The sequence below is a fragment of the Euprymna scolopes genome, chromosome 6 (assembly GCF_053919585.1).
Source record: "Euprymna scolopes isolate OS-2025 chromosome 6, ASM5391958v1, whole genome shotgun sequence".
NCBI classification, from domain to species: domain Eukaryota; kingdom Metazoa; phylum Mollusca; class Cephalopoda; order Sepiida; family Sepiolidae; genus Euprymna; species Euprymna scolopes.
In genome coordinates this window covers 63,311,799-63,337,102 of record NC_136487.1, presented here as the reverse complement: position 1 = coordinate 63,337,102, position 25,304 = coordinate 63,311,799, and the positions used below count along the sequence as shown (strand labels likewise).

The 25,304-nt window shown below is 33.2% G+C and overlaps 1 protein-coding gene across 24 annotated transcripts in view; it reads left to right on the top strand.

The window, feature by feature from the left end:
- The window catches only part of LOC145277659 (uncharacterized), a 589,250-nt gene that overhangs the window by 490,689 nt on the left and 73,257 nt on the right, over window positions 1-25,304 (top strand). For 16 of the 24 annotated variants that reach the window (XR_013868190.1, XM_080129311.1, XM_080129295.1 and 13 more), the window contains one exon: window positions 18,544-18,611. The exons of the other annotated variants lie outside the window; for them this stretch is intronic. The gene's annotated coding sequence lies outside the window, so the exon portion shown is untranslated. The remainder of the gene's footprint in view (window positions 1-18,543; window positions 18,612-25,304) is intronic. 24 annotated transcript variants of the gene reach the window in all.

Below are 25,304 nucleotides of genomic sequence, written 5' to 3'. Positions count from 1 at the left end.
ATTTACTGCGGGGACGCTTTCCAAGATGTTATAGGAAAAAAAGACTAACCCACATGCGGCGAGCGACAAATGTTGAATATTTATCTTCCCGAAATTGAGCAAATTAAATAGACAGGCGAGCTTCGTTGTTAACTGTGAGATATTTCGATTTATGTGATATAAAGTTTTAAAAAGTTGTGAAGCTAGCGACCGTTTCTCTGAAAAAAGCCTTTTGTAGACACACAGAAAAAGCGAACACACACACATACATACATACATACATACATACATTTTCGCTTTTATATTTATAGATAAGAAAAAAAGGCAGGGGTCTAGGGACAAAAATGAAACTTTACATAAATTAGCTTAGTAAACTTTAAATTAATGCTGTTGATATACAAGGTCCCAAAAAATGTATAAAGATTAAACAAAACAGTTTTGTCAAAAAAAATGTAAAAAAATCATTAATAATTAAATTAAAAATAAAACATAAAAAGTTTTTGAATTTTACTTTTTATATGGTGGGCTTCTGTCTCTCTTAGAATGGTCACTCTGAATTTGGACAAAATTAAAAATTGCCTCGGTCTAAAAGGATTTTCCTTAGGATAGAAATTATAAAGTGTAGTATCAGAACAGATACACACTCTGAATTATATAATTGTCAAAAAATATATACATAACATTTTGATAAATTAGACACAAGGATGTTTTGTTAAAAAAAAAAATGTACAACGAAATTTTTACTAATAACAGAAAGGAAAAATTCTTTTATTTTATTTTTAGAATTAAAATAAAACGATTGCAAATTTATAATTAAGCCTAAACAATTATATAATAATAAAGCCTAAACAATTATATAATAATAAAGCCTAAACAATTATATAATAATAAAGCCTAAACAATTATATAATAAAGCCTAAATAATTATATAATAATAATTACGTCTTAGCAATTATATAATAATTACGTCTTAGCAATTATATGATAATTACGTCTTAGCAATTATATGATAATTACGTCTTAGCAATTATATGATAATTACGTCTTAGCAATTATATGATAATTAAGCCTTAGCAATTATGATAATAAAGCCTAAGCAATTATATGATGATAATAATAAAGCCGAAGCAATTATATGATGATAATAATTAAGCCGAAGCAATTATATGATGATAATAATTAAGCCGAAGCAATTATATGATGATAATAATTAAGCCGAAGCAATTATATGATGATAATAATTAAGCCGAAGCAATTATATGATGATAATAATTAAGCCGAAGCAATTATATGATGATAATAATTAAGCCGAAGCAATTATATGATGATAATAATTAAGCCGAAGCAATTATATGATGATAATAATTAAGCCGAAGCAATTATATGATGATAATAATTAAGCCGAAGCAATTATATGATGATAATAATTAAGCCGAAGCAATTATATGATGATAATAATTAAGCCGAAGCAATTATATGATGATAATAATTAAGCCGAAGCAATTATATGATGATAATAATTAAGCCGAAGCAATTATATGATGATAATAATTAAGCCGAAGCAATTATATGATGATAAAGCCGAAGCAATTATATGATGATAAAGCCGAAGCAATTATATGATGATTAAGCCGAAGCAATTATATGATGATTAAGCCGAAGCAATTATATGATGATTAAGCCGAAGCAATTATATGATGATTAAGCCGAAGCAATTATATGATGATTAAGCCGAAGCAATTATATGATGATTAAGCCGAAGCAATTATATGATGATTAAGCCGAAGCAATTATATGATGATTAAGCCGAAGCAATTATATGATGATTAAGCCGAAGCAATTATATGATGATTAAGCCGAAGCAATTATATGATGATTAAGCCGAAGCAATTATATGATGATTAAGCCGAAGCAATTATATGATGATTAAGCCGAAGCAATTATATGATGATTAAGCCGAAGCAATTATATGATGATTAAGCCGAAGCAATTATATGATGATTAAGCCGAAGCAATTATATGATGATTAAGCCGAAGCAATTATATGATGATTAAGCCGAAGCAATTATATGATGATTAAGCCGAAGCAATTATATGATGATAATAATAATTAAGCTGAAGCAATTATATGATCTCTTATATAAAAGGGACTGTGAGTTCATTTCCTACGGATTTGAAAACGGCTGGGCCGATTTTTATGAAATTTTACACAATGGTACTTTATGCATCTGGTATTCTTGGATAGGTTTTGTATCGGAATGTTATTGATAAGTATGGATAATCAAAATAATCCAATGAAAGAAGAATGGGCGATTCTGACTAAAGATAGCACCTTACCACGGCGTGACCTTATACAACCGAACATAAGTACATTTGAGAAGTTTTAAACTTAAATTCAAGCCATTATCATCGCAAAGCAATAAGGACAGGCATATATAATCAATCGCAGGTTCTGTGATATGATGGTGGTTGTGGTGGGAGGGTTCGTTCAAAATGAATGTTTCTGTTTGAGCACAGTTAAAGCATGATACTTGACTTTTGTATTTTAAGCTTTAATTCAAGCCATTACATATATACAGAGTATATTTTTATAAAATACACAGTAGGTTCTCTACAGTGCAATGTAGACTACAATGTATTGTGGACTGTCGCTGTGGGGAGGCATATGAAGCTTCCTCCCGGTGCACCGCGAAAGGTCCTCAACTAGAGTAGACAATCGATTTGAGTGAAAAATGTAAGCAATTATATAATTAAATCTAAAAAAAGAAAAAAATGCATTTTGTTGGCTTTGTTTGTTTTTCTAGATTTTTTTGTAATGTTTGTTTCGTTTATAATTAGGGTATCATTATTGTGATTTGGGGGAAAATATGTGCAATATAGTCAAATATTTAAAACGAAATCTTCAAAAGAAACGCGTTTGTTTCTCCTCCTTTAGAAAATAGTTAAATTTATTTATGAAGAACTGTTTGACAAAATATTTTAATTATTTTCAAGTCCAGAAAAAGGTTTACCAATCTTTTTTAAACTTATGGGTGAGATACAAAAATATGAATGAACATATCTTCCCCCCCCCCCCCAGTGCAATATCATACTTAAAAACTGATACAAACAAATTTCTAGTTTTTATTATTATATTATTTTTAATATAATTTTGGTATATTTATTGGAATCTTTAATTGTATGAGAATCTAGAATTTAAAACAATTGCTAATTGAATCGGATGGGTGCAAAACACTGCAATCATCCTATCATTAATTTGGATTTTCTAAAATGAAATTTTGAAGTAAGCAACCGTGGAATTTCTGCGATTAATATTGGTATTTTTTTTTCTTTTTTATCAGCATTAAATTGGTAAAATATTTACCTATTTGCCTTGAGATTAGAGATCTGGATTATATTTCTTTGCTTATCAAATTGAAATTTCAATTTTATCAACATAAACTGTGTTAGTGTTTTCTAGCAGATGTCGCTGCTGCCTCCATTTAATGGCAGTTTTTATTTTAAATTTAAACCATCTTTCATCATAAATAGTGCACTTCTTTTTCCTCTTTTTTCTCCTCTTTCCTTCCTCGCCCGTTCTCGCCTACTTGATGATTTGACTAATCAAAACTTATGAAAAAGAAACAAAAGTAAAAATGCAAAACTTATACACACCAATTTGATCGGAATACTAAATAGACTATTCATAAAATTGAAAAAAATAAACTCCCAAACAAAAACACTGTTATTTAATAACACTTGCCTACATGAAAACCTGCTGCCTAAATACATACACACTTTATGTGTATATATATTATATATATATATATATATATATATATATATATATATATTATGAAAATTCACTGCAACCTACACAGGGTTTTTTTTATTACTTACTACTTAGTTTTACTCGTATATTGAGCACTGTTGAAGAAAATATTGAAGACCAATATATATATTTCCTCATTGTGTATATATTAAATATACATGCTCTTTTATATATATATATATATATATACATATATATGGAAGAGTTTTATTTATTTTATTAATAGTATGACACATACCAAAAGTAGTTATTTAATGTCAATTCCAATTGTTAAAAACATTCCGCATTTCGACCACAAATCAACAAGGAATTGTTTCTGACAGAAACAGAACATGACGGAATGTAAACTTATTTGTTTAAAAATGTGAAACTCTTGTAAATTTTACCAGAATTTTAATCGTTTCTTTTACTTTTCTAATAATTTTTTTTTTAATTTCTCATGAAATGCCAAGAATGTTTCTTGAGATTCCGTGAATTTTTTTTTTCTTTGTACTTTTATAATTCTTCGTTCAAAAGGCCTAAACCAGTGTTTCTCAACTTTTTCTAGGCCATGTTACACCAAATGTTATTTTTAATATCTAATGACACCAACCACCTAGTAAGTTTTATTAAAGATGGAGTTTTCAGAAATTAATATTTCCCTAAATAATTTCAGTATTCTTCATTTTATTGGTTTAATGTACTGTTCGTAACTTTGTGCATATGCATGTATATATTAAAGTTTAACTCCTGTCCAGGTAACCTACATCTAAAATTTCAAATGTTTAGATCCAAAATTGGCTGAGTAGTTCGCTAGAGATCGCAAAGGTCAAATCTTAACTTTGACTCCTTGGCAGCCAGATTTTCAGCCAAAAACCAATTAAAAAGCTTGCACTATGTCTGAATACACTTTATATAAAATTTCAAATGTTTAGACCAAAGATTGGCTGAGTAATTTGGTAGACATCGCAGAGGTCAATTTTTATTTTTTTTTAACCTTGGCCCAATTTTAACCCCTTAACATTTGTAATGGGCTCAAATCAAATTAAAAAGTTAGATCCATGTCCAAGTAACTACATTTAAAATTTTAAGTGTTTATACCCAAAATTGGTGGAGGAGTTTGGTAGAGTTTTCAAAAGTCAAATCGTTGACCTTTGACAACCAAATTTCTGGCTGAAAACGGATTTAAAAGGTTTTCCAAAATCTCAATACCTCTTATGTCAAATCTCGAATCTGAAAATTGAAAGAGTAGTTTGGTAGGGAAATGTACGCACACACACACACACACACAATTTCACTTTTATAAATATATAGTAAAATTTTATAGCTTGTTTTATAATTATCAATAAATTAGACATTTGGTGAAATTCTTATATAAAAACTAAAATCAATAAAATCTACAAGATTTGTGTTTTGCTCAAAAGTAATTATCTAAGTTCTGCCTTCATCTTTACTAGCTTTTATTACATTCCAGCCAATATAATCTCTAATCTTTTATTTGTTTATCTTATCTGGATTATTTGAACTATGTTCATCTTGTTAGATTCACAGCGTTGCAGCCGATCTAACCTCCGACCTCCAGATTCATCTTTTCAGACTTAGTAACTTATACTTCAGCTAGAAAGGGCCTCATGTTCTAAAAAAAAAGAAAACGTAATTTAAGTTTCAAAAGGGTCAGTAGGAATTCTTTTTTAAGAAATCTAGTCTACATTAGCAACCCCACTGGTATCACGGAGACTGTTATAAACACTTTGTTTGATCACATTCTTCGATGCCCTGAGGAGGAATTTATCTGCAAGTTAGTAGGTCTAATCGAATCTGCTGGCTGGAGGAAATGCAAAGGTAGATAAGTAAATATATGGATTAAAACGTTGAAGGTAGACAAGGAACTGGTAGCTGGCCCAAATGATTTTGGTATTGTTGGTGTGATATTAGCAACGGCCCCCACCCTCAATTGTTGGGGAGTATAGGAGAAAGAAAGAAATATGACCAAAAAAAAAAAATGGAGAATTAGGATTATCAGCAGAACAATGGAGAGGAAGTTCTTCACCAAGATACATAAAAGAAGTTGAATAGGATTGCTAATCAAGGTGTGGCTGTGATTGGAGCAAAGGACCGAACAGTGGTGGTCAGTGTGTTTGGGGTTGGTTTGCGATCAGTGTGTTCAAGGTTGATTTATGGTCGGTTTTGGAGGTAGCAATGAGTTTTGCGACAGTGTGAAAGTTGGGGACGGTTTGAGACAGTTGAGAACAGTGTCCAGTTTGGGACAGTTAGTGACTCGAAGATCCCCTCCAAGAGAGATATTGGAAGCAAAGCTGAGCAGGAATAGATTGGGCTGAGGAGAAAATTGCTGGGAACTGACACGACCAAACAGTGATGGACAACGTTTGAGGTTCCTCCTTCTACAAGACACTATCACACACACAGCTTATGGTGAGATTACAAAGGTGATCAGGTCATGCTGGAATCGGGAATGGCTGAAGTATGCTGAAGACTCTGATCGACATGGGTCGACCGTTTGTCATGAGGCGTAGTGAATGTTGTTACAATGTTACCAACTGTCACACGACTTCAATTTCTAGACGGTTTTGATAAGTTTTATATCGTCAATGGATTTGTTTGGCACTTAAAATGTTTCAAGAATAACGTGGACATACGTTGAAAGATTTATGTATTCCAGTTAGGAAACGCCATAAAGTAAAGGTTAGAACACAACATGGACAGTTGTCATTCTTTTACAACGAAGCGACTTTTTATTTGTACGCGCGTGCACACACACACACACACACCATCAATATTCCATCTGATTGATATGTCAACATAAATGAATGAAGATCGGTTTTGTGTGAGACAGCTGTTATATTGTTTTGTTGCTGCATATTTTTTTTTTTCACTCTTGGTTTTAAGCTCTGCCTATATATTGAGCACTTTATTAGTGCTACACAACATGATTGTTTGAGGTGCGTGGCAGTTAGGGTAGAACGATAAAATTGTTGCCCTAGAAAATATGATTCCATTTTTGCTTGATGAAAACTGGTTTTCTGTTTTTGTTGTGGACCATCTACTAGTTGGCCAGTTGTGTACAAATCGCGAGAGCAATAAGAGCCTTTTATCATGTCTGAAAGTAATACAATGTTCAACGAGCAAGATCAAAGATGCACTGCTGTACAACTCTTGCTCTTCAGACAGTCCTTATGACAACAGGACTATTGCCAGCACCCTCAAAATGTATCGCTGGATTTCCACGAATAACAGGGACGTGCCTAGGGTGATGAAAACAGTTTCCTGCCATAATTATGGTGGTTTCAAGTGAGGGTCACATCATGCCATCTCGCATCTTCGAAGTCAGCTTGAAAGTCAACACCAAAGTGTACCTGGATGTGCTGAAGAGTGTGGTCATCCCCTGGTGCAATCGCGTGAATGCTGGCAGACCCTGGGTGTGGCAGCAGGACTTGGCACCGGCTCACAAATCCAGAGACCGTCGGGTAAGCTTCAGAAGGAGTGCTATGACTTTGTACCCTTCTCTCACTTACCACTCCTCCCCCGACCTGAACTGCTTCATTTAGTCATGTCAAACATCACCAACATGACCTCACACAACACCAAAGCCAGCCTGATCACTGCCATCCACCGAGTATTCGCCAAGCTCCTGTCAGCACTTGTGGAAAAGGCATGTTTCCAGTTCCGGATCCATATCGAGGCGGTTATTGAGCATGAAGGCAGCTACATTGAATAGATGTCAGTTCTTGTTACTTGAATTGATTTATTTATTTATTTTTTTTGTTTTAAAATAAAGCTGTAGTGTTGTTTTCTTTATGGTGACAACTTATTGCCCTTTCCCTACATTTTGCAGATACTTGGAGGGAATTTCAAATCTGATTTTAATGTTAAGAAAAAAAGTGTCTAGTTTGAGTTAATGAGACAATTACAGTAGCAAACACACACACACTAGTGATAGATTGGTCCAAATGTTTTTCTGATTCCAATACAATTACCAATTCCAGAGTAGTTTAGGTAGTTTTCTTTGTTTTGTTTTTTTTTTCGGGGGGAGGGGGCTCTTTTGGTTTTATTTTTAGTGCAAGCCACAGATTTACAAAAATCTTAGGTATTTGTGTGGTTTGTGAACCATGCTATTTTTTCTATTGGATTTTCGAGTGCAATTCCATTTTATGGCACGAGTGTGAAGTGAAAGTACAGAATAGTTAACAGCTTCTCCTTCCCATGTTACGAATGGCTTTCTAAATGTTATTTCAGCATGGTCTATAAACTGCACAAGTACTAAATTTTCTTGATTCAACCATCTTTGATCTCTCTCTCTTATATAAATTTTAAGGAGTCAAACCCGTTGGAGGCTGTATATTAGTATTAATGTTAGGATAGTACTGCAATCACTGATATGGAAGAGAGAAATGCATCACATGAGACTATTTTTAGCAAAATATCGGAAAAATAAAATGATTTTGTCATTATGTTCGGCACTTAAATGTTTTTCAAAATTTTTTTCATTTAAATTTTATTTAAAAAATAAATGTTTTCAAAAAGTTAGTGACCATCTTATATATATATATATAGTTTTAAATAAAATACTAGGCGGAAGTTTCTCGAGAGCTCTTTCGGCTATCATCTCGTCAGGAGTAAATCGATAGCAATCTAAATAATATTGTAACGAAAATAAAGAGTTCTATTGGGGAACTTATTTATTTAGATTGCTATAGATTTACTCCTGACGAGATGATAGCCGAAAGAGCTCTCGAGAAACTTCCGCCTAGTATTTTATTTAAAACTATATACAAATTCTGTACCTCTAAACATTATATATATATATATATATATATATATATATATATATATATATATATATATAATGATAAAGCAGCTATATTCTAATTTCAAAATATTTTCTGCACTGACTCATCAGAAAAACAGAAACTTTAACTTGACAAAGAAAAAGAAATGGGCATAGTCACATCAATTTGAAGAATATTTGCATTATTTGTAATATATATTTCTTTTTCTTTTTTTTTTTTTGTCAAGTTAAAAAGCTACTTTTCTGATGAATCAGTGGAAAATATTTAAAATTGACGCAATAATTATGATTGTTTCTGCACTACGAAAAAGGTGCTGTCAAAGGACATTTTGACATGTTGAAATAAATAAATGGTAAGATGAATAACATTTTGGAATAAAGTTATTTTGTCATCCATTTGTACATGCTCTATTGTTAAATTTAACATACATTGAGCTTCATTAATAAAAGGATTGGTGTAAATAAAGGGTAAAATATATTTTCCCCATAAACGTATACATTTCAAATAGTCATGCACATGTCAAAAAACGTTCAGTTTTCGTGTCCTTCTCGTGTTTTGACCCTTTTTTATGTCAGTATATTTCTACGTATAGGATTCACTCTTAAACTAATTAACCGATGATTGTTTTTTTTTTGTTTTTTTTTGGAACAGCTGCTAGGAATAAGGGTGGATACTGTGGGCTATATTTAGTTTTGCTTTATATTGGAAGTTTTTTTTATGAAAATTCAGGTTACTCTGATTTTGGTGAAATTTTAACTATAGATATTGGACATCAATTAATAAATATTCCCCAAATTTTAGCGTCTTTGGAATATTTTCACAGGTTTTAATAATATGGACACAACTTTTCTGTTAAAAATTTGAATATCTCAGATTGGCATTCAATTTGATCCATTAAGCACCAATTGAACAAGATTCCCTGAATTTCAATTTATTAAGTCCCCCTTAAGCTTAAGCCTTTAAGATATTTTCTAGAATCAAAATCATGTAATGTATTTTGACCAAAATTGGCATAAGGAGTCTAGACTTAAGGTTTAGTAGGATAATATCTTGATTTTAATCTTCGTAAGAAAGCACAAATGGTACAGAATTGTTTAGTTTGAGGAATTCATTTTCTAGTATATATCTTGCATATCTCCGTGTCTTTGTGATGTTTGTGTATTCTTTGTAGAAAGAAACTTTTAAAAAATATCTACAAGTTTACTATGTAAAATTTACAGTGGAAGGGGGGGGGAAGTGTTCTGATCTCTAAGTGTGCCTCCTCTAAGGGGACTATGAAGACGTACCATTCCCACTAAATATTCAGATATAATCTGACGTCTTAGCCGATGTCTCCATGACGTGACCGGAAGTCAAAAGCATTGAAATTAACCAAAGTCAATCCAATGGTGACGATGACTTGCTAAAATTTTAGCGAAAAAAATTGACCCCCTCCTTGTACAAAACGGCCGAGTTTAGGGTGAAGGAATTAATGTTTTTGGCCAAATTTTTTGTATGTGTTGACGTCGAGCTTCAAAATGATCCTGATCTTGTCAGGATCCGTTGCCTCTGTCGGAAGTTCTTGCAAGACATAAAAACATACATACATGAGATTTATATTATAGAAGATGTTCTGTAGTTACATTGAGCTTCATAAATTAAAGGATTGGTGTAAATAAAAAGTGAAATATAATTGAATAAACATTTCACCATATATATATATATATATATATATATATATATATATTGTTTGATATTGTAGTTGTCACATTTACTCAAATTAGCCACTTTTTTTTTTCTTACTACTTAAACCGTCAGATCTGAAATTCCATCTGCGTATCTACAAATTATAACCGCCATACATCTCAAACAATGTTATTACACTCAGTATGTAATATACTTATTGGGCGTGTTAAATAACACACTACCTCCACTCCTACTCTCTTGTCCCTCATCACTGCCTAACCAAACATTGTTGTGTTATTAGAATTTATTGTACTTTCAGTGGGATGTTCCATCAATTATAAAACGGTAAACATTCCTCTCTCTCTCTCTCTCTCTCTCTCTCTCTCTCTCTCTCTCTCTCTCTTCTTCTTCCACTCACGGGTTTAGCTAGATTTGTGTGTGTGCGGTTTTTCATAGGATTTAAAAAGTACCCTCCTCCCTTCGAGACTTGTCCATTCCAATAATTGTTTATAGTGAAAAAAAAAAAGATAAAATGCATGACAATAGTGTCATCTATTGCTATTACATTGTAAATCATACAGTAACTCATCTATCTGAATTGATCTTACAGTACAAAATATATATATATATATATATATATATATATATACATATGGTATCCCAGTAAAATGTATACTCTTCAAATGACCATAAAATCAACATTTATTATAACAAAGGAAAGTTTCATACATAAAAATACTGTAAGCAAATATAGAAACTAGCTTATTGAAAGTGTTTAAATTAGTGGTCATTGTGATCTATGAACAGCTGACAACGCTCACTGATTGAATCGAAAACGTTCCTAATCAGTTCAATTGGTATGTTGACAAATCTTTTCAATGGTTGCTTTCAACTCATTCATTGTAGCTCGTTTTGTGGTGTTTTACATGCCCCCAACCCCCGCTCCAAAAAAAAAGAAAAATCCATGGGGAGGTCAAATCTGATGAGCGTGGACAGTACTCGATACTTCCTCTTCATCCTAACTATCTGTTTTGCAGGTGACTATCAAGATATGCTTTTACATTATGATGGTAGTGGGGAAGTGCTCCATCCGGCTTGAAATGCCGTTCTTTATTCCTAAACATCTCTTGGGAAAGTGGCATAGCGTATTCATGTAACAAGTTGAGATAATTTAAAGAGTGTATACATTTTATTGGGACACCGTGTGTGTGTGTGTATATATATATATATATATATATATATATATATAATCAGTAATAAGATTGTACTTCTGAAACAAAAAAAAGAAAGGTTTTAAGCACCCAAAATTCATTCTAGAATTGTCCGCAAAGACCCGTGGCGTAGTGGATAAAGTACTTGGTAAAATTCAACCGTGACACTCAAAATGCAATCACTGAGTGCATAACTGGTGCTTAGTTCTCTCTCACTGCAAGAACTTAGACACCAGAGTTGAAAAGTGAGATTGAGAAGTCAGTGATTGGGCAGCCCCATCAGCATTTCCTGGTAAGTGTGCCTGAGGCGATTAGCAGTAAACTAACCACCCCTCAAAAAGGGAAGGCAAGGCTTGGTAGGGTGGACCTCCTAGAACTGCACAGAACTAAACTCCCACTGCAAAATCAACAGGGACATTACGAGAATAGTCTAATCTCTGCTGATTTTGGGAGCTCAGGATAAAAATCCTGAGGGTACCATTAGAAATTCTGTGCAGATTTCTGAGTTCGACAAGATACTTCTGAAGGTCAGAGGTTATATCAATAAAAATGTTGTGCAAGTAACATTCAAGATGAGAACAGTAGTCCAAATAATCCAAATTATCAATCCTCATCTCAAAAAAAAAAAATTCAGTTCGTTTCACAGAAACAATCTCATCAAACCCACATCGCCTTTATCATAACTAACATATTTTTGCTAGCCAGGGATAGTATCATGACGAAGGTACGTATACCATACTGCCTCAATCGGTGGAAGAGAAATCCTTCTAGACTGAAGATATTTTTGTATTATTTGGGTTCTATGTTCATCTTAAGTTTTCTTGCACAACGTTTCTGTCAATGTAACCTTCGATCTTCTTCAGGTGAAAATAATCGATAATGTTAGGTTAAAGAAATAAATGGTAAGATAATAATAAATAAAGTAGGTAGTTATATAGATATAATTATTTTTAATACCTACAGACAAGTATTTCATCCTTCTGGAATCATCAGTGTAGGAAGTCATGATTGCTGTTGGTTGTGGGATTCAAACCCTGCAACAAAGCCATCTCTCTCTCTATTAGCAAGGAAAAAACTCAAACCTAAAGGCATAAACGTTATACAAGAAAGGTTTATCTATCTACCTATATATATATATATATATATATATAGTACACATACGCACATGCATAGTAATAACATGTAATAAATAGTGATATTTATATCTAGAAACAAAAATAGGCTTAAGGTTCCTAAAATATGTACTAGAATTGTCCACAAGGACCTGTGGCACAATGGATAAGGTACTTGATCTAATTCAGTTGTAGAATCCTGGAGATTCAAGGTTCGATCCTCAGTGCGAGCAACTCAAAAATACAATTGTGAATTTTCTACTCAGATGGAACGAGAGCATGTTACCCTTGTAGATTAAATAAAGGATTCTGTTCAAAATTCCGTGCAGATTCCCGAGTTCGACAAGATACACCTGAAGAAGGTCAGAGGTTACATCGACTGAAATGTGCAAATAGCACTCAAGAAGAATACAAATCAAATCTCATCTCAAAAAAAACAGAACCGTAATAAAGCAATTTTTATTTTCTTCCAATCCAGAGTACCTCTTTTAAGGAGCTGGATTTTCTTCACATTAAAAACATTGTGTCTAATTCTGCCTGAAATACGGATGAATAAAGACTGCTTCTATTCTGTGTTCCATACTTTCAGATTTATTAATTAGCTTTTTCTTTTTATCAAGGTTTGTATCCGTTAAGTCATGTGTAACAGTCTACACTGAATTTCTATGATGTCTAAAACTGTTTAGATTATTTACTTTTGCGATTTTATTTTTTATCTTACTAGCAGGTCGCTCGGTGTTAAAATACGCATAAATATTATATCTTAATTAATGCAGATACTGAGACATGTGCATGCTAGTATTATTTTTTTTTAAACAGTTCACTTCTTGTAAGTAAAAACAAAGTACCTGAGCTGAGATCGAACCCAAAACCTAAAGACGTTCAGTCAAATACGATAACCATTACACCAGCTTGACACAACATTTACAAAGTGTTTTAAAAAAAATCTCATTCTTAATATAAAGAACCTATCATGTTTTTCGACTGTGCATGCACAGTCATGAAACAGTTGGCAAACACAGAAAAATCTGATGACCCCCACATACAATTTGCTAATTTTGACCTCTTAGAAACCCATTTTCTGGATGAAAACTGATTTTAAAATGTTTTCCACATGTCTGAATAGCCTATATACCACATGTCAAGTCTAGATAAAAAATTTGTTGAATATGTAGATTGAGAAGTGTCCTCTCACACACATTCTCACTTTTATATATATGCATATATATAATATAAAGTTGAACGTCTGTGTGTGTCTGGTTATGAATAGGCTCCTATATGGTTTACTATTATAAAAAAAAACTGATCACATATAATAGAAGATGTATCGAGACACAGGAATGGGTATGTTTGATCTGGTATAATGATGATTCATTAAAATTGTGGGGTCTGCGTATGTGCCTGGTCCACAAAGTATGGAAATAAAAAAATTTAAAAATTAAACGGTTACAAGTGTTTTTGATATAGATGTACATAATAATACTTTTTTAAGTATGTTTTAACTTAAATAGGGATGGTATAATAAAATTGTGGGGTCTGCGTTCGCGCCTGGCCTCCATAGAATGGAAATAGGCACAAACTTTAATAAAGACTTTTCATATCTATCTGCATAAGTATACTTTCATAATTATGTTTCAATTTGAAGAAATATGGTATAATAAAATTATGGGGTGTTCGTTCGCGTCTGACCTCGATAGAATGGAAATATGTCACAAAGTTTAACAAGGTTTTTTAATATAGAATATATATTTGTATAGAATATTGTGATAAGTGTTTCAGTGTGAACATGTATGGTATAATAAATTATGGGGTTTATCTATTTTATTTTTACTTTAATCATATTTTGCTTTGGTTTTGATACCCCCAAATTCGAAGCTATCTCTTTACAACCCTTCCTTTTCATAACCTATCATACTTTCATAAATCAGAGTCCATTTTCTGTAGGCTGTTTTTGAACCCAGTCAACGATGGGTACAATTGCTATATAGATAAGAGCAAATAGTTAATAAAACATGTTAAAAAATACTTTGAAAAAGAGTTAAACATTTAATCTGAAAAGGAAACCCTAAATAAGTGGATAGTCTTTAATCCGTGGAGTTTCAAAGAAATACTTTCCTTCTCATCAGAGGGTAGGAATTAGCAAAATGCGGGATCGGATTTTGTGTACAAAAGTATTCGATGAAACTGCAAGTAAGTCAAAGATCTTACTTGATAACAAAAATTTATTATATATATATATATATATATATATATATATATATATTGTTCACCTTTATTGAATTTTTCTCTGAATATTACAATTATAATTATGGGACCATCTGCATTTTCTGATTATCGATTCCTTATATAGTATTTGTCTCTGAGCATGATATACTTATGAGGTCACTATAACCTAGGAAAGTCATTAAATGCAGACATGATCATAGAAAAATATAATATTAGTAAAAGTAAATGATGGCTATATATATATATATATATATATATATATATATATATATCTGTGTGTGTGTGTGTTCATCCATTAATTTTGATGAATACCACGAAACCTCACTGATGTGACTCGCGCATGAATTTTGGGGGGGCAAGAGTTGCATAATCTCTAATCACACTTATCCTGAGGCAGCACTGTTAAATATCTGTGGCAAGTAGAAATTTGAAGACTGGAAACAATGCCAATATACAGTGCCTGCTATTCCCAAATATTCACCCATCTGGTACTGGCCAGACTCATCGTTGTTTAACTTTGGTGATCTGATGAGAACAATATGATTATGCCGTGTGTGTATGTATGTATGTGTGTGTGTGTGTGTGTGTATATATATATATATATATATATATATATACACACACACACACACAGCACAATCACGTTGATACACGTTCTTGCCAGATCACCAAAGTTAAGCAATGTTGAGCCTGGCCAGTACCAGATGGGTGACCATTTGGGAAGGCTAAGCGACGTATGTACCGCACTGTCATAGAAATTTCCAGGTTGGTATCTGGAAGCGCATTAATTCACTGGAAGAGATGCACTCCCAGTCTTCATTAAAACATGCATCTAGGAGAAGGAAACTCTGATGTAAAAACCTGCTAGGTTAGCAGTAATACCAAAAAGTGTGGCCGGTTCTACACAAAGCCTTCACCACTGTAAACAACTCTTCTGCATGAATTTCCGAGCAACTTAGTTGTGGCAGAAGCGCAGGAGTCCATCATATATATATATATATATATATATATTATATATATATATTGATTATATTAATTGTTTTACAGGTACATTAGTGATTTTTTTTGTCATTTGTTGCTTTTTTACTAATGCATCACTATATATCAAGGCTAAAAGTCACTCAAGAATAAAGGTTATTGAGATAGATACAGTGGGTAGCAAAAGTGTTGTTTTTTTTTCTCAAGAAATGTTATTTGAATGAAATTTACACTTAATCTTTGAACAGATATTATCTATCTAAAAATGAAATGAAGATATACTTATTTGACAAATATTTATATAAAAAAAAATCAAATTACCCATATGCAAAAGTATTTAACACACTAAAATTTCATTCTTAAGCAGTCATTTAATCTTGCTACAATATTTCAACCAATCAGAATGCACTCCATGATTCCGGCTCCTTACAGGTGAGTTGATAACAGCTCTCAAGACATTGCGCAGGTTGCCTTTTTTCATTACTGTTTTAAAATGGTTAAAACAAAGGAATTGACTCATGATATGAACCAGGAAAATGAAAAAAAAAAAAAAAAAAATTAAAAAGATACAGGAAAATAGTTTCAAAACTAAATTTGGTGGTGAGTACAGTTGGGGCTGTTGTGAAAAAGTGAAAAGTAATGGGTGGTAATACTAAAAATCCTTTAAGAAGTGATCAGCCACGTAAATTAAATGATCTTACTGCTCATTGCATCGCTCGTAACGTGAAATAAGAACCATTTCTGACTCATTCAGAAATTCAGTAGTATTTGCAGGAAGCAGGAATTGAAGTAAGCAAGGACACAATCAAGAAATCATTGAATCATACAGGAGATTACCGAGCAAGACTCCATTGTTGAGTCCTAGACATGTGAAATATCGTTTGAAATTTGTTTCTAGATATCAATGTGAATCAGATGACTTCTGCATCAAATTTAGTTGGTAAAAATTGAGTTTTTTGGAAGAAACATGCATGCTCGTGTATGAAGGAAAAAGGGCACAACATTTAAACCGTCTCATACTATATTCCCACTGTAAAATTTGGAGGTGGAAGTGTGATGATTTGGTGCTGCTTTTCTGCAAATGGAGTTGGGGGTATGGAAATCATAGAAGGGAAAATGAATGCAGCAAAATACACCAGAAGTGTTGCAGATTTAGGATTGGGCCGTGACTTTATCTTCCAGCAAGACAATGATCCCAAGCATAAGGCTTAAATAACTATGAAATAGTTTAAGGATAATGAGATTAGTGTTACACAGTGACCTAGACAGTCACCCGACTTAAATCCTATCGAAAATCTGTGGAAAACTTTGAAGTTAAAGGTGCATGCAAGAGATCCCAAGAATATCAAGGAATCGAGGAAAGTTTACAAAGAAGAATGGTTGAAACTACCAGCAAGTGATTGTAGGAAGTTATGGAAAATGTTTGGAGGCTGTAACAAAGGATATACAAATAAATATTAGTAAATGTGTTAAATACTTTTGCATATGAGTAATTTGATTTATTGTTAATAAATATTTGTCAACTAAGATCTTCATTTCTGTGTTATTTTTAGATAAATAATATCTGTTTAAAGATTGAGTGTAAATTTCATTCAAATTAACTTGATTGGTTTTTTTTTTTTCGTATTTCTCAAAAAAACTGTTACCAAATATTTTTGCTACCTACTGTATATTGTCAGTAGAATGATGGTGATGAATATTACGAGAGGATTTGAAATAATGAATGGAATGAATAAAATTTGATTTGTGAGAACGATTTAATTTATTGTAAAACTGTAAAAAGATGTTTAAATTCTATCAAGGCGTGTGTGTGTGTCGGAAGGGGAGGAGGTGGCGAATAGTGAATGGAAAGTATTTAAGTTTTACTTTCATCTGCCCTACTTCCCCACCTCCTCTATGTAAATGTTCCATATTGGTCATTGATCGATGCAACAGATGAACAATAGTTTTTCTTTTTTCTTAATATTTTTCCCATAGAAATGTCTGTGACCGTTTTTGTTTGGGAATATTGTTATTCAATACCTGTTTAAATCATCAATGATAACCTTTCTTACTATGCAGTAAAAACAACCCTAACCCCCATTGCTAGTAAATTGGATATGTAACTTGTTGAGCGATGGGACAATCTTAAAATCTTATCTTATTCGCCTCAGAATTTAATTGTTTCATTTTGATGGATATACAGGCGTGTCCCTTAACTCTCCTGAATTGTGGGGTGCTGAATTATTTCATGCAGCATGTCTTTGGCAAGAATAGCTTGGCGGCACCCATCCCTCTTCAGGCTCCAAACACATACAGCACCTGGTATTACCCAATGGTCACCCATTTTAGTATTGGCCATGCTCAACGTTGCCGAACTTTGGTGATCTATTGGGAACCGGTTTGTCAACATGATTATGCCGTGTGTGTATATATATATATATATATATATTGGTATACAACAAAAATAAAAAGTTATAATGAATAAGATGATATTTCTGTTTCAGATTTTTTATTTTTTACTTTTCAAACTTATTTTCATCTTGTTTGCTATAGTGGAAATGTTTCGTAACTTCCAACGGTTTGCAGATGTATATTTCCGATTTTGTGAAACTTCTAATCAAACTTCAGAACTTTTTTTTTTTTTTTTTTTTTTTTTTTTTTTTTTTAAATAAAAAAAAAAAGAAGCTACGTCTGACTGGATAAATGAACAAAAAAAAATCATTGGTTTGGAACATTTTTTTTTTCCCCACCGATTAAAGATTTATTTATTTATTTTTTTTTTATTGTTACAGCTGGTGGACAAATTCCCAAATCCAAGCCGGACACAATGTTGATTTATTTCATTGATACAAAAGAGCTGGTAAGTTTATGTATTAATTACAAAATCTTTAAGGAAAACAATGTTCAAATATTGTATTATTTGGGTGATTCAAACTTCTCTTGAAAGTTATTTTTAGTTGCGTCTTGTTGAAGTTGGAAATCTGTATGCGATTTTGATCTTTATTCAATCCACAGGGATAACTTTTTCTCATTCCATCAACCATAACTGGATAGCAGTCTTAAGTAATTCATAACTGTATTCTTAATATAGATAGAATTGAACATTCAATCACCTGAAGACTCACTTAAAATTGATTATACTTAGCACTTTTATCCTTGTGGATTGAATGAAGTGTTTGATTTGAAATGCTGTATATATTTCTGAGTTTGACAAGATCCACATGAAATAGGTTAGAGATTACATAGGCCAGATGATGACAACCTTTTGTCTAATGAGACAATGCCATTCTGCATATAGTCTAGTGCACTGCAGCATCTGCTGTGGCTATACAGTTTGGAGCTGGAGTTGCCTCTCTGGATGCAGGCCTGGGCAGGTGATAAGGAGACCTGGGTTTACTCAGTTACCCAGGTTCCCCTCTCGACATTGCAGACAAAATCCAATAGAAAGGCAAGCCAGTACGCTTGGAGCCAACTGTAGGAAAGATGTTACAGTGCTCCACTATCTGCTTATCAGGACTCTAAACCGGACTTTTTGTCAAGGTTTACTCTCTTAGCCTTTGTTTTTGACTAGGCATCCAGCACGTTACAAAATTAATGAGAACAGTAGTCCGAATAATCAAAAAAAAAAGGAAAATAGATTATCACTCCTCATCTAAAACAAATTCTGAAACATTTGTAAATGTTGCATAATGAACTACCATGGTTGGTGGCTCTTGGTTTTTTATTTTTAAAAAGTTAAAATTAATGCAAACAAAAATGTTTACCCAAATAGAGTACGAAGGTCGTTCCAAAAGTAAAGCCTATTTTTTATTTAAAATCCAATGGTTAAAAAGCTCTGAAGACGAGAGTAGTACCATTTAAAACGAGCGACCTTTTGTGCTCCAGAATTTATTTTTCTATGTAGCCACCGACATTCTCAATGCAAATTTGCTAGGAATTCAATGATGCATCTGTGCTTTTGATGCACATCCATGACAGGGATTGTTTTCTTAGTTTCACACTATCAATATCTGCAATAGAGGGATGAAACTTTGAAATCATGGATGCAGAATTTTGGAATGACCGTAGTCATCTAATCTAATTGTTACAGCATTGTTAAATTATTAATTGAATTAAATTATATTAAAACTAGAACTAATTTATTCAGATAATGAATTTGCACCTGTGCAGAAATGTCAGCAAGTTGAAATGAACATTTTTCATTTTACCATGTCGACATATTTCTGTACGTGTTGTTCATCCATCCAAACAATGATTTTATTAGTTATAAACTATTCTTGGGGTATGAATACTATTTCCTGTTAATTTCAGTGTTATGTAACCAGTAGTTTAAGAGTTTATCAATTAAGTATTTTCACACGCATACAAACATCTACCGTTTTATTTATATAGATTATTTAAGTTTTTTTTTTTAATTGTCTTACCATAAAAATAATTGTTAGCTAAATATTTGTCAAATCAATAAAAATAAATGTCACTTTTTAATGTATCCAAAATTTGATTTTGGAACAATTTATTTTAGAATATGCAGTCAGAATTTTCTTTAGCTTAGCAATAACAGATTAATAATTAATGATCCTCTTTGCTAATCAGATGATCCCCATTTCGTTTTATTTATGTTTTTAGTACCCTGACAAAAGTAGGGTGAACCTGTAAATTCACCCTTGTCCGTTCGTTCGTCCTCACTTTTCTCAATAACTATGCCTTAGAATTCTTTTGAGATTTTGCACAAACATTAAACATGATACGAGTAAAAAAGTAACGGAACGGATTTTCTGGGAAAACTCTGATGCCCTCCTAGAAGTGCCTTTGCGGTTAAAATGGCTAAAATTGACACTTTTGTGCTTATTAAAAAAATTGATGACTTGGATTTTTATAAAACTTTCTGAAAAGTTGTAACTAACTGATTTCTATATAATTTTGTTTGTCTATACATTGCGATAATTCTTGGGTGTGTCCCAGGGGCTCTTTTAGGGCTAATAAAAACACTCCATTTTTGGGACTATTTTACCATATTTGTCAAATTTTCTATTTAGAAGTTATGATGCTGAACTCAAATTTAAATTTAAGACATTGGGGACTTTTGGGGCTAAATGGGGGGAGGGGCAAATGATGGACTTGGTCATTTCTTTTTTGTATGATGCAGAACTCAAATTTACACATATTAAGGCATAAAACTGCACTATTTGTTCATTTTCACCAGGATTTAACGTCCCCTAGGAACTTTTGGGGCTAAATTCCTGTCTTGATAGAGTTCAAAATAGACTTTGTAGCCTTGTGGGGGATATCCTTTTCTCTTCCCTGCAACCTCTTTCTCACAGAAGAGATGTTGCGAGTTTGTCTCTGTTTTATCGTTATTTTCATGGCAGGTGCTCGGCTGAGATCCATTGTATGGTCCCCCCTCGCCAAACTTTCAACTAGTTTGCCCCACTATTTATCTGTGCCTAAACCTAAACGTAGATTCCATGAACAAAGCTTCTTTCTTAGAATTGTACGCCTATGGAATTGTCTTCCGTTTTTCTGCTTTCCAGCTGACTACAATATGGTTGTCTTCAAGTCAAATGTAAACAAGTTTTTGATGAGCTGTTCCATATAAGTTAACAAATTTATCGAATTTCCATTACTAACAGTTACTATATTGTCCAGTTTCTACTGTACACTCTTTAACCCTTATTCTCGAGTGGCCTCTTGGCCTTCATAAGTGGTGATACCTATGTAAAAAAAAAAAAAAAAAAAAAAAAATGGGTGGGGGGGGGGGGCAATGCTGAACTTAGTCATTTTGTTTTTATGCCTCGTTCACTGTACACTCATGGCGGACCGTGCATGCTTCACTTGTTTTTGTTTTCTTTTTTAATGTGTGAAAGGTGATAACGTACGTTTAAGTTTGCAGACCATAAGTATAGTGACCATGCTCTGCTTCCGTTTTGTCTATTGTCTTAAGTCATGTGGAATGTACTCTTGAATATTTAAATGGTGCCAAGGCAAGCCTTGGCTGTTATGACTAGGGCTGTGACAATGGACTCTCGAGTATATATCCAACACAGTTAATCAATCGAGAACCACATCACTATCTAAAAACATTAGATATTAACTGATATATGCTTGAGAGTCAAAATAATGAAAATATTCTCTTGTCATAGCCCTAGATATGACTAACCAGCAAATACAGATACTTTCAGCAGCTTTTTAACTTTTGCTTCCCTTATTTTGTCCTTTAGTCCTCACATTCTATGGGCAATGTTTTTGACAAACGAATTACTGTTTTGGGGTTGAAATTCATTCATCTAACATTTATTGTTGACTCGTTTTTAACCTTGAAGTATTTTTCTTTAGCTCCTTACATAAAGTGGCTTTATGCATTGTCTGGAGCAATTTCCATTTTAAAAGTAAAGGTCTGCAAGTCTTCACTTGAAATTCCAAGCAAATTGTTTATTACTTATACTGTCTGACCATTTATGCATAAAACTTAAGGTCTGGGTATAGATACTCAGTTGGGGAGTAGGATCATATCCACGCCTCCAACCGACCAACTTAAACCCAAAGTGCATGTGTCCTAGTTCTTCATTTTCGTATGATCCATGTGCAGATTCTACTGTTGCCGGTCGTCAGTGCATGAAGTTGTAGTCCATAATTTACATACATAATAAAAAAGACAACAGACACAAACATTCTATATACTAATCTGTTGGACATGTGTGTGTGTGTGTGTGTGTGTGTGTGTGTGTGTGTGTGTGTGTGTGTGTGTGTGTTGTTAGGGTCTCGTCACTAGTGTCTCGACATCTGAGTTAAATCTAACTTTCAAATTCAGGTTCTTGGCTAAAAGTGACTCCTCTCTCACCATGAACCTTCCTGTTCTCTTGCCATGATCGTTTTCTACCTACCTTTTTTTTTTTCACAAGTTCACATTTTTCTTAGGTTGATTTCATTGGAAACTGGCAATCATATATTTCCACATTGACCCTCTAGCTGTTAAAAGCTAATTGTTCATGGTATCTGCAGACGTTCAATGAACCAGTCAGGCTTTAATGTCTTTTTATTATCATTCGTTTTCTAATCTCTAGTGAGGGTAGGGACATTCCATAGTATCAAAATACTTTTAACGGAAATTTGTAATTTCAATAAACGTAGTTTTGAGTAAACCTCAGAGAAACGAGCAGATGAAACGCAGAAACAAAAATGGCGCTGGTGCTACCAGATTAGACCGTCTGAAGATATTGGCTTCATGACTTAAATGCACCAAACATTGATATTATTTTTTTCCTTTTGCAAAGCCTCATATTCTGCTAAGCCAAAAACAAACAAAAAAAAAATTATTCTACAAAACAACCAAACTAAACACCATGAATAAATATTTGAAGATTTACATAACATTTCTAACCTCCAACCTTCTTCGGGTGTATCTTGTCGAAGTTGGGAATCTGCAAAATTTCAAATAGAACCCTTTAATCCACATGCTTTTGGCCCGTCAGCCATGATCGAGTAGAAGTTTCTCCTTCACTGACCAAAGGCAGAACAGATGAATTATAGTATCAGAACAGATGTTCCACTTTTCTCCTAGCCAAAGAGGCTATCAGATTTTTTTAGTATTGTTCCAAATCTGTTGACATAGTTGAAAGGTCAAGTAGGTGTTGAATCTGTTTTCCTTGTTTTCTAGAATATTCTTCTACCCCTAACCCCACCTGAAAAGGAGAGGTTGCTTCATTTAACAGGTCTTTGTCTTAACTTAGAACAGCTGAACTATAATAATCCTATACATTCGGCCCATTTGGCATAAAAGTTAATGTTTGTTAATATGCCAGAAGACCATGGTGCCTTTTTTGGTCAAGTTATAGTATGAAAGAATCAAAAGATGGTAGTTGATTCTTTCTTGCTTAACACTCGTCATTATAAGGTGGAAATCAAGAATAAATGGTATAATTCTGAAGAGTGATGCCCTCCCCTACATCTCGGTATATTAGCCAATAAAAAAGGAGCCTTTGGATAACCCTCTATTATGGCCAATCACTACTACTCTACTAAAAATAATATAAAAAAATGCAAAAGTTAACATTAATCTTTTTTCTTTTGTCTTTATTGTTTTTCTCTCTTCTCTTTTTTCCTTTTCCTTTTTTTTATAGGAAATCGTTGGACAAATTTCATAGACTTTTGTGAAATATCAAACATTACTTACTGATTTTTCAGACTGTTGACTTTAACACTTTTGTGATACTATCATGGTTCAGGGAGTCGCTAGGTAGTATTCTGGGTGACTCTGCATTAAGTATAGTCAAATGCTGCAGGAATTGCATGCATTCCAACTAGCTAGTCTGTCGATCTCTCCATGACCACACTGTGCTTGCAAACCCATGGAACTTTAGTGTTTCTGCGGCTATATCAGGAACTTAGGTAATAGGGTGGTTCATATAGTCTGTTTATTATTCAAACATTATTGGTTACATATGTGCATACATGTCTGAGTGGAGTCACAATTCAAGGACAGCACTTCATCGGACCAAAAAAGAATTGATATTGAAACGGATGTCAAGACCACATTGGTTTTTGTAAAATATTTGGGTGTGATCTATATTCCGGGTGAGAGGAGAAATTGGTGTATATTCTTTGTGAATGTGGGCAGTAAGGTTTCCCCCCCTCCCCGGAGGCGCGGAGTGGGGGAAGGGGGATGCTGTTTCCCCAAGCCGATATTAGTAGGCAGGTGTTAGGTGATTCATTTAGCTTGGTGGTTATTTATTGCTCTTGATTTAAAATTTCCCATATCTTTAGGTTCTTTTTGTGGTTGTATATCTTTCATTACTGGTGACTTTAATTTCCTTGTGACAAGTGTTATTTTTATTTATTAGTTTATTTTTTATTTCTCTATCTCTTTTTTTTTTTTTTTTTTTTTTTTTACTCGTTCATTTGTTTCTAGTTTTCAGAGCAGGGGTAGGGGGGAAGGAAGTTCAGATGCTTATATGGACATCTCTAGGGGTTGTATCCTAGATTTTGCTATGTTATTTCTCATAATACCGTGCCCCTTTAATTGTCATGAAGACCGTATAAACATTTTGAGATTCAGAAAACTTATTTTTTAGTCAAATCTCATTTAGGTTGCATAATAAGGGGAGACTTCGTATTCCTTGTGCTACACTTCCCCCCCCCTCCCCAAATCTATTTACAGTGTCGATTGTCAAAACTGCAAAATTGCTTCAGACTCTCTGGGATTGAAAATACAGCTACATAAAATTTCTCTGAATTTTTTCGAGTAGTTTTCACATGATGTAGTGTGAGGTAGACTTTCAATTAAATTATAAGTATGTTCCGGCATAAATTTATATAAAACTGTCATAACTTTTAGGCATGATTTTGTGGTGAATGGAGATGTGAACGCCAATAAGTGACCGATTCTTTCTTTCTTTCTTTACTTCGTTGAGATACGCTCCCCTCTTCATTTCCAAAAACAAGTTAGTTTTTTCACAGGAAGGTTTTAACTCGATGTTTTTCAGCCAATGAAAATCATTTTAAACCCAAAATCTTACAATATGATGCCTAATTAGAAAGCCCTGTAAAAACGAGGAAA